The 11055-nt window shown below is 45.3% G+C and overlaps 1 long non-coding RNA gene across 1 annotated transcript; it reads right to left on the bottom strand.

Moving 5' to 3' along the window:
• Positions 1-2178: 2178 nt before the first annotated feature.
• Positions 2179-7653, bottom strand: LOC110332889. The gene is made up of 3 exons (XR_002381051.1): positions 7531-7653; positions 4180-4331; positions 2179-2752 (listed from the first exon to the last, which is right to left on the bottom strand). It is a non-coding gene; the product is annotated as an uncharacterized LOC110332889 (long non-coding RNA).
• Positions 7654-11055: the final 3402 nt, after the last annotated feature.

Below are 11055 nucleotides of genomic sequence, written 5' to 3'. Positions count from 1 at the left end.
ATATATATATATATATATATATATATATATATATATATAGTAAGTTTGTGCACCACCTGTGTACCTAGTATGGAGGTCAGAAAAGGGTGTCCAATCCCCTGGAAGTGGAATTATAGATATGTGTGAGCTGCCATGTTGATTGCTGGGAATTAAACCTGAGTCCTCTGAGAGCAGCAGTGCTCTAAACTGGCCATCTCGCCAGTGCCCTCTTTCATGCATGTAGTCAAATAATAAGAATCGGCTTTTAATATTTTAAAATGGAAACCTATTCTGAAATTTTTTTCTTCCTTTTACTTTGTGCTACTGACTTGTCTGGCTTCCCACCCTTCTTTTATCTTCTAGATGATAGATATTTTCAGTAGTTCATTCATTAAATGTTTGATGTTGTTCTTATTTATTAGTTTTCTCTACCCTCATTTTTATTATTTATTTCCTACACTTTTTTCTTCTAGGCTTTTGTGTTGAATACTTTCTCATTTAATTTTTAATATTTCTTGTATATTAAGTAAGTGAATATGACAATATACATCTTTCAGTACTACTTTAAACATACCTAGACCTGTGGAGTTTTCATGTTAGAAATTCTTACTTTCCCTTCCTTTATTTTCCTCCCCGCCTTCCCATGCTGGGGATTGAATCGATGGTCTCACACATATGCTGAGCAAGTACTCTACCACTGACTATGTCCCCAGCTCCCAATTTATTTCAAAATGAAATATTAGGGCTGGAGAGATGGCTCAGCCTGGTTAAGAACATTTACTGCTCTTTCAGGGATCTTGGTTCCCAGCACCTAGTGGGGCTACTCACAACCACAGGCTTTCTTCCCTCACACCAATGCTATTCACTATGACATATTTATCTTGTAGCACGACGCCCAGCACCTGATGATGGCACTCTGTACGGATTTGCTCAATAGGTGAATGTGCTGAGACCACATTCATTCAGTCCCACGGGCGTGTGTGTGTCTACAATCCCAGCTACCCGGGAAGCTGTGACTGGAGGATCACTTAAACATTGGAGTTCAAGGCCTGTGTAGGTCACAAAAGAGACACTGTCTCAAAAAGGAGCAAATAAATGACAGACAGACAGACAGATAGACAGACAGACAGACAGACAGACAGACAGACACACACACACACACACACACACACACCAAGCCTCCCTTCCCCCATATAAAAACAAGACAGAGCATGAAACTTCAGTAGGAAAGCAGCCACCCTCCAGAGCTGTCACTTCTGGTGCTTGTACTGCATTCCAAACCTCTTCCTCACACACCATCTCTCTGGTTTCCTTTGCAGATTCAAAGCTCTCTTGCCTTGCCCTGGGTTGACTTGATTGTCCTGTGAATAGCCTGGGCTTCCTTCTGCTTCAGGACCTTTCTATCTGGTCTTCTCGGATTTGTGCACAGCTCACTTCTTGTTTTAGTATCACCACTACTTGCATCCCCCCCCTCCTTTGAGACAGGGTATCACTATATAGCCTTGCCTTGCCGGAAACTTCATATATGGGCCAGACTAGCCTTGGACTCCTGCAGATCTACCTCGCTGTGTTCCCAGAGTGCTGGGATTAAAGGTGCAGTGCCACAGTGCCCAGTCATAGCTCCCTTCTTAGCATCATTCAGGTCCCCGCTTATGTGTCAGCTCCTCAGAGAGTCTCCCCATCGTCTCGTGTGAAACTGCACCTGACTTCTCTGTGTTCTTCTGAAGAAACCAAAAGGCAGTTTAATTATATCTACCACCTCCCTCACCTACATATTTATCATATGTAGTGTCCATCATAATGTAAGCTCTCTAAGGAGAAAGAATTTGCCTTGTGTGCCAGTGTGTTCCCCTTCAGGGCTGTGCCTAACAGATGGTGGACACTGGGTACATTTTTATTGGATATAAGCTTTCATTTAACTCTTGGGGAAAAAAAAATTAAACAGTGCTACAATACCAAGAAAGGAAGGAAGAAAGGAAGGAGGGAAGGAAAGAAGAGAAGAAAGAAATAGAAAAAGGAAAGAAAATGAAAAGCAAAGAGAGCACCTTACTTGGTCGGGCAAGATATGCAGCCTTTCTAACCCCAGCACTTGGGGACTGGACGCTGGAGGGTCAGGAGTTCAAGGGCAGTCTGTAAATACAAAACAACACCCCCCCCCACATACAAATATCTACATAGACGCAGTTTTTTTTTCCTTTAAGCTTTTTTAATGTAGAGGATTTAACATTAAAATCGGTTCAGATGTCTAGTAACTTGCCCAGGATTTTTTAATGCCTTGTCCATTTGACTTCAAAGATCATTTATAACCCAAAGATGCTGTGCTACTGGCTCCCAATTAAGTAGAGTATAAACACACAGGACAGTAAAAGTCAAGAGCAGAGAAGTGGCTTGTGGCTGCCTGGATGAGATCAGCGGAGATGGAGTCACTGGGAGGAGGCACGGGCCTTGGGAAGACGGGGACGGGAGGGAGGCAGCACTCTGCTTCATGGCAGACCTTGTAGGCTACCGACTGTCCACTGTGTTCTCGGCCTTGGCTGAAGAATCTTGTTTGGATTTTCCCTTCTCAGGACAGTAGTAAGGAGAGAACATTTTCCAAAGAGCTGTCGTAGACCCTGGTTCACTGGATTCTTGACCATATTCTAAGTAACAGGTATGCTTTGGGCAAGTTCAAGCAAGTCCTGATGAACTTCACAACTCAGGCAAAGTTACTTGCCTGACTGCTGAACAAGGAGGGTGAGCCTCAGAAAAGACTTTGCCCAGAGTATCTTTCTTCCTTTACGAAAAAAATAAACAAATAAAAGTATGTGTGTTGTATTGTGTTTATGTGTGTTGTGTTTTCATGTGTGTTGATATGTTTTCATGTGTATTGTATGTGTTTTCATGTGTGTTGCATGTGTTTTCATGTGTATTGTATGTGTTTTCGTGTGTGTTGTGTTTTCATGTGTGTTGTGTGTGGTGTATGTGTGCTTTCATGTGCATGGGTTGAGGCACATGTACCACAGTGATTGCAGGTGTCTCACCTTCTACCTTGTTTGAGACAGGGTCTCTTGTTTATCCCTTTATAGTTAGTCTAAATGGCCCATGAGCCTCCCTGGGGATTTGCCTATCTCCACCTTCCATCGGTCTGTGGGGCGCTGGGACTGTATCCAGCTTTACATGGACTCAGGCCCTTGTGCTCGAGTGCTTTACCCTTTAAGCCATCCCCCCGGACTCCAAGGACATCTCTTCAGAAGATGATCAGGGATACTGCTAATTCACGTAGGAGATGGTCCTGGAACCAGCTTTTCTGAAAGGAAGAGAATAGTTCTGGCTGGTAGCCTGCTGCAGAAGGGGGTTGCCTGCCTCGAAGTGTCCTCTTCTTTGTGGAAGATGTGTGCCCTGCCCAGGTGCCTGTATTATGAGGGCAGAAGCCACCAGAGGCAAAGAGGTAAGGGGCATTTCCCAGGCAGCAGCTGAATGAAACCACCCAGAAATACCAGGGAAACCAAAGTCAGTCCCGGGAAAGAAGGAGAAGACAAAGGCAGATAGGCAACAGCGGACATACACAAAGATAAAGGGACAGGAAAATCTTGGGGTGCTGGTGGGTGTGTCCAGGAGGCTGCAGGGAGGTGAGAGTTCTGCCATATAGACCCACTCACCATTCTTCCAGATCTTTTGCGAGGAAATATAAAGCACCATCTGCTCAAATGCACTTAGCATCCTGCTCTCCCGCACCTATGTGTGCATCCCGCTCTCCCACACCTATGTGCGCATCCCGCTCTCCCGCACCTATGTGCGCATCCCGCTCTCCCGCACCTATGTGCGCATCCCGCTCTCCCGCACCTATGTGCGCANCTCTCCCGCACCTATGTGCGCATCCCGCTCTCCCGCACCTATGTGCGCATCCCGCTCTCCCGCACCTATGTGCGCATCCCGCTCTCCCGCACCTAAGTGGTACTCAATGTCTCTGGCACACGTGTTCACATGCACACCCACATGAGAAGAATCTGGTATTGTTTAGGTCGTGCAGTTTAAGGTTGAGAGCTAAAAATATACAACACAAATATTAATTATAAGAGACTTTTAGCACCAAAATGCCACAGTAAGACTGCCAACTCCTGTTTTATTTCTTCCTGCTCTTGATAAACTTGAAATCTGGCACTCCCTTCCCATAACATCCTCTCTGTGCCTGCGACATTGGGACTTGGATGCCAAGTTTACCTGTTGGACTCGACACTGCTTAGATAAAGGCTGACTCAGAGTCTCCTGGGAGAAGGGGTGGACCAGATGAAGGGTAACTGTTTCAGTAAATATTCATCCTGCCCAGTTCTGAATTCTCAAGTGTGGCACCCAGTGGGCACACTCGGCATGTTCTGTGAATGAAAGCACGTTGGGAAGAAAGGCAGTTCAACCTGCCAGAAAGCATTTGGAGCGGGCAGGCTGATGACGGTGGATAACTCTCAAATCTTGTCTCTCCCCACTCTGCTGTTGTGCCCTTAATGAAATCGGTGTTTGCATCCCTGCAGGTCTGGGCCACACAGTGTGGGACTTTTGCTTCTTGAGATCCATGGTCTAGGGACCAGCAGTGACAGCCTCACGAGACTTTGTTAGGAATTTGTTAGGAAGGTCTTCATCTGGCCTGACCCTGCAGTCACTGAATCAAAGCCTTCCTTAGGGTTCTCAAACTGTGTGTGTGCAGGTTGTGGATGCAGAAACCTTTCTTAAGACCCCCTTCGGGGTCATCTGAGGCTCTGGCTTCAGACTACTGCTGTTTGGGGCAAAGGACAGCACCTCCAGCACACACACACACACACACACACACACACACACACACATACACACACACACACACACTGTAGAATGCTGAGGCTATAGAGGGTTGAAATCCTACAGCTGGGGTGAAGTGTATGAGCTCAGAGGTTCTGCATGTGCTTAGTATATATTGAAGTCCTGAGTCTAATCCTCAGCTACACACACACACACACACACACACACACACACACACAAAATCTGTTCAATATCGTTATTTAATATTTGTTCCATAATATCTTTTGCAGCAAAAAAGGCATGTCCGTTAATCTCCTTAATATGGAAGTAGAGGAACCTTTCTTTGGTCTTTGTCTTTTATGATTTTGATACATATTTTTAAATTAGTTTATTTTGTTTTGTTTATCCAGTACTGAGGATTGAACTGAGGAGAACCTTGTCCATTTTAGGTTTGTCATGGAGGAGGGGTTATTTAGCCCTGGCTGGCCTAGAACTTGCTGTAAGTTCAAACTCAATATGTACACCAGGCTAGCCTCAAATTCACAGTAAACCCCCCATCCCTGTCTCCTCTAAGTGCTGTGATTGCAAGCGGTGCCACCTTGCCCCACCCTAGCCTTTACCTTTCACTTTGAAACAATGTCTCAACAGATTAATGATAGGCTTGCATTAGACTTATTCTGTCGCTAACATCCACCCCCAAACCTGTGGTCTTCCCACCTCAGCTTTCGGAGGAATTAGAAGGAGGGATTAGAAGCCTGTACCTCCAGGCCTGGCCTATTCCTAACTTCTTAATGGTTCAGCGTCACTCCTTGCTGATGGACTGAATCAAGTTCCAGCCTCCCATATGGCAGGTGTGGGTAGCTGAGCCAGTCCCTAGCACTGGTTAGGCCTGTGGCAGTCCCCAAGTGAGGTGCTTTACCTGGAGTCTATCACTCAGGTTTTACCACAGCTCTGGGAGATGAATTGCAGGAGGAACTGAGGCAGACTCCTTTGCTCGAGTTCTTGAGGCTACTCTGGAATGAAATTCTTACTTGAACCCAGGCCAGCTGGCCTTCAGTGGTGATTTGCTTAGTAAGTACTCTTGCAGTGCTTCTTAAAATGTAATTTTCAGATATAATGTATGTAACACAGAATTTACCTTTTTAACCCTTGAGTAGTCAGTTCAGTGTATAATCACCAGCATTATCTAATTCTAGAACATTTCTACCATCCCCACAAGAGACCCTATGTCTCCCTCCCATTTCCTGATGACCACTAACCTACTAACCGACTTTGGCATCTCTGGATTTGTGTACAGTGGAGTATACTGAACAATGAAAGGTCCGATTGCTCATTCACACACACAGTAACACTTCGGATCACAAAACATGTTGAGAGAAAGACTCTAGATATAAAAGGCTACGCAAATGAGATTCCACTTATGTGACCTTCTAGAAAAATGCTTAACTTATCAAAAGGGCCCAAGGGTAAGGGTGGCATGAGGGACCAAAAGGGCCCAAGGGTAGGGTGGCATGAGGGACCGTTTAGAAGGATGAAGTGTTCTAAAACTTGCTTGAGCTGGTGGCAGCTGCATGGCACATACATTTACAGAAATGCATTGAACTGTCTACTGAAAAAGAGATTTACTATCTAAATTATATCTCAATAAAACTATAAAAACTCAAACATACTATGTGGTCCTAAGAGTTTAGATTTGAACATACCTTTTCTCATGTTCTGCTCCACCCTATCTTCCTAGGTGCATCTCCCACTTGCCCATCTCTGCACTCAAATCCGTGAGACCCTGGCTGTATCCATGCTGATGCTAGGACTTGAGAAGCCGGAGGCTCAGGGAACCTGCAGGTTGGACTGTCTGCAGCAGTGCGGATGCAGAGTGGTCCCAGAGATTCACCAAGGCCAGGACTGAGACAGAGTCCCAGAGAGTCTAGGTTCCTTCTGGTTGGGTTGAATTTCAAGTTTAAATCAGGTTTACATCTAAGTTTTTGGACTGGTGATATATGTATGTGGTTTCAAAAGAAACCATACAGTGAAGAATGTCCTCCCATCTAACTCACATGGGTTCTGTCCTTACCCTGTGGTACCGCCATAGTGTGTCAAACTTATTTCTCCTCCCTACAGCCTAAATGCCAGCATGCGAGTCTCCTTGATATCACTCTGCTTCACTGGCTGTCACGCCTCTGGGATCCAAGGTCTGACACTTTCTGTTGCATGGATGAACCATAATTTATTCAAGTCTTTTCTTTTGTTGATAAATATCAGTCTCTACTTACTATAGCAAATAATCATTGTAATCTTTTATGAATAGTTTTTAGCTTTTTATTTTTATTTTTTGGTTTTTTTCAAGACAGGGTTTCTCTGTGTAGCCCTGGCTATCCTGGAACTCACTCTGTAGACCAACCAGGCTGGCCTCGAACTCAGAAATCTGCCTGCCTCTGCCTCCCAAGTGCTGGGATTGAAGGTGTAAGCCACCACTGCCTGGCAGTTTCTGGCTTTTTAAAAACATGGGCAAGTATATCTATAGCTACATACTGATTTTTAAAAACCATTTCACAAGCACACCAAACAGTTTCATGTTTCTAAGTCTGTTCCTTTTGCCTTGAAAAATCCCCTCTTCTCTCCCAGCCAACGATTGCTTCACAAAACTCAGCAGGAGAACCATTTTTTTCTGAAGCCTTCTAGATTCCTCTCCCCCACCTCTCCTCTTAGGATTCACTCCTACACCTTCAGAATTACCCCAGGATTCCACTGTCACCCACAGGGTTGGGAGCTGTTCCAGAATATTGGTTGGTAGGTTCATCTCCAAACCTCTCAATATTTGGCGCATAGTAGGCACTGAGTATGGCATCCAATGCATTGAAGAGGAGACTGGGGCCCCTAAAGCACTGCTGTGCTGCCATCTTTCCCTGTCAGCGATGCCAGCGGTCTCTTGTGAATTTTGAGGGTTGCTGCCAGGACAAAGATGGACTGTGGGTTTTCCCCTCCCCTCCTAATTCCTTCCTTCCTGTCCCGCCTCTTTCCCCACTTGGGACTCTGTCCACAGCTGCCTATGAAGGTCCTGCTCGATCCAGCTTGGACAGAAGCTATTACAGACTTTTAGAAGGAAACAGAAAGATGGAACCTTCGCTCCGCTCACTTCTCAGTTTCTTTTCTCCTCTCAAACTAAAAGAACAAAAGGCTTGGCAGTCAAATGTATATCCGAGTCACCACTCAAACATACTGTCTTGGACATGAAGCTGAAGATTACTCAAACACTTCCCATTTAGGCGAATCACTGTTAAATCACCAAAGGGCAACCTGGGGTTCTTCTTTAAATAGACATTAGGTTAAATGGCTGGACACGGTAGTGTGTACCCATCATCCCAGCACTTGTGTGTGTGTGCGCGCGTGCGTGTGTGTGTGTGTGGGGGGGGGATGGAGGATCTCAAGCTCAGTGCCAGCCTGGACTACACATATCAAGACCCTGCCTCTTGCCTCAAAACCACAATGGGCTAACACTAACATGTGTCAGTGAAGTGCCTGAGGCTGCCAGTTATTACGCTGTTTTCATGGCAAAGACCACTGCTCCTCCCCGTCTGCTGACACTATTGGGACTGTCTCTGTCCTCATAGAGGGGTGGAGTCTGTGGTTCTCGCTCATGGGAGAGGACTGTTCTTAGGAGGTGGAGGACCCCTTGAGGGACAGCAAGGACACAACACTTTGAAGCCTCTGTCTGCACAGGTCAGAGATGTGGATGGAAACAGAGGTGGCTCACCCAGGAGAACCCTGCAAAGTGGTGGCTTGGATCTTTGTGAGTGCTTTGGGACAGTGGTCTTCAAAATGACTCCCTGGCTTGCCTCAGAAAAGAAATTTTGAGAAACTATGTTTCTTGTACTTTTGAAGGTTGTACTGGATAGCTTTGTGTCAACTTGACACAGCTGGAGTTATCACGGAGAAAGGAGCTTCAGTTGGGGAAATGCCTCCATGAGATCCAGCTGTAAGGCATTTCCTCAATTAGTGATCAAGGGGGGAGGTTCCCTTGTGGGTGGTGCCATCTCTGGGCTGGTAGTCTTGGGTTCTATAAGAGAGTGGACTGAGCAAGCCAGGGGAGGCAAGCCAGTAAAGAACATCCCTCCATGGCCTCTGCATCAGCTCCTGCTTTCTGACCTGCTTGAGTTCCAGTCCTGCATCCTTTGGTGATTAACAGCAGTATGAAAATGTAAGCTGAATAAACCCTTTCCTCCCCAACTTGCTTCTTGGTCATGATGTTTGTGCAGGAATAGAAACCCTGACTAAGACAAAGGTCATTATCTAAAATGTTTCATTTTAACTTTAAATGATGCTAAGCTTTATTATTTCCATCACATTGTAAGTATTGGCATTTTAAAATAAGATTGTTACATCATTCCTTAAGTATATCCAGGGGAATCTAAATAGAATAACCCATCTATCATCCATTAAAAAAATACAAGAACAAGCTTTTCTTTAACAGAAATTTTATATCATTCTCTGGTCTCTGATCTTGGATTTCCATTACACTTGTTTCTGAGCATTTTAGTGTAATATTTTAGGCTAGAAAGGCTTTTTTATTGATCCACCTATAATATTTCTCTTTGATTTGAAAAAAAATTATAAAATGGAGTCTCAGAGTCTTTGAAGGTTAAGAAAACCTATTGTCATTGTGTTGCTGTTTCTTCTTGAGACAGGGTCTCTCTATGTAGCTCAGGCTGTCCTGGAACTCATGTAGATCAGGATGGCCTTGAACTCAGAGACCCACCTACCTCTGACTTCCAAATGCTGGGATAAAATACATGAGCCATCACACCCAGCAAGAAAATCCATCTTGACTGTACAATGAGTACAACATATATTGGTCACTTTTCTATTGCTGTGATGAAACACCATGAAGAAGAGCAACCTATGGAGGGAAGATTTTCTTTTGACTGACAGTTCCAGAAGGAGAGGCCCTATGGTGGGGTAGGCATGGCAACAGGTCCCAGAGCAGGAATCTTAGAGATCATATCTTTAGCCCCATAGAGGAGGCAGAGTAAATTGGAACTGGGGTGAGCTACAAACTCTCAAAGCTTGCCTACTGTGACATCCTCCCTCTAACAAGGCTGCAGCAGCATAGGTTCCATAACCTCCCAGACATAAGCAGAGACCGAGTTTCCAGATACATGAGCCCGTGTGGTGATCATTCAAATCGCCACTAATACCGAATTGATGCAAACAACATAAGCTACTACATAAGAACAAAGCAACATGGTCTCTCTGGGTAACCCTGAACTAGCTATGTAGCTCAAGATGGCCTCGAGCTTACAATACTCCTGACTTAACCTCCTAAATTCTGGGATTACGGGTATCTGCTACCATGCACCGTAAACCAATTTTTGCATTGGCTTAAAGTTAGAGTCTGGAGTTGCTGGAAAGGTTGCTCAGTGAGCAAGGACACTTGCAATCAAGTCCAACAGCCTGAGCTGACCTTGTCCTCTACACTCATGCAATGATGAGAGCATGCAGGTGCTTGGAACATAAATGACACTTGTATACACTAGCAAGTACTACAGCTAAGTCAGCGTCTGTCTTATGGGGCTTACGATCTTGTTTATACAATGAACAAGGTCATCTACCTTTGCCTTCTTTATAGGTGCCATGGGAAAGGGGAAAGCAAGGTGACAGCAGGGCTAAGGTTGGGGATACAGCCCAGTGCTCCCCTAGCATTTACAGAGCCCTGGGTCTGAACCCCAGGTTGGCAGAACAGAGAAAGGAAAAGAATGGGTTGTGGTTTTAGAAAGATCATGGTGGGCCTCATTGGAAAGATGGCTTCTGTCCAAGGGTAGTAAGGAATGTGGATGCAGGTCTCTGGGGAAATGTGTACCAGGCAGAGGGCACAGCCTATGCCGAGGGAATGAGGGTGGCATCTCCTACCAGGAAGGTTGGAGCAGACTGACAGGTGAGCGGAGAGAGGCCAAGGTAGGAGGGGCGGTGCTCGACTTAGAACTCTTACAAGTATGGAGACCTTCACTCCACACAAAACGATAATAAAGAAATAAAGAATTAAGAAAGAAATGAGTTGAGGCTTTGTTATTTAATGATTTTGGTACTGAGGATCAAACTTAAGGCCTTGTGTATGGTGGGCAAGTGCTTTACCACAGAGCTGTGTATGTAGAAGCAGCCCTTGCTCCCTCTGTGACAGACTCTCACTGATTAGCTCAGGTGGGATTTAAGCTCTCCAACCTTGTGATTGGTGCGATTACCTGGGGTGTGCCACCACGCCTGACTGGCAGTGATGTGTCTCTAGCTGTTTTGTTGGAAGTGGGAAAGCACAGAATGTGGCCTGACTCAGGTATGATG

Source organism: Mus pahari, chromosome 15, assembly GCF_900095145.1.
Source record: "Mus pahari chromosome 15, PAHARI_EIJ_v1.1, whole genome shotgun sequence".
NCBI classification, from domain to species: domain Eukaryota; kingdom Metazoa; phylum Chordata; class Mammalia; order Rodentia; family Muridae; genus Mus; species Mus pahari.
This window is presented reverse-complemented; position numbering and strand designations above follow the sequence as displayed.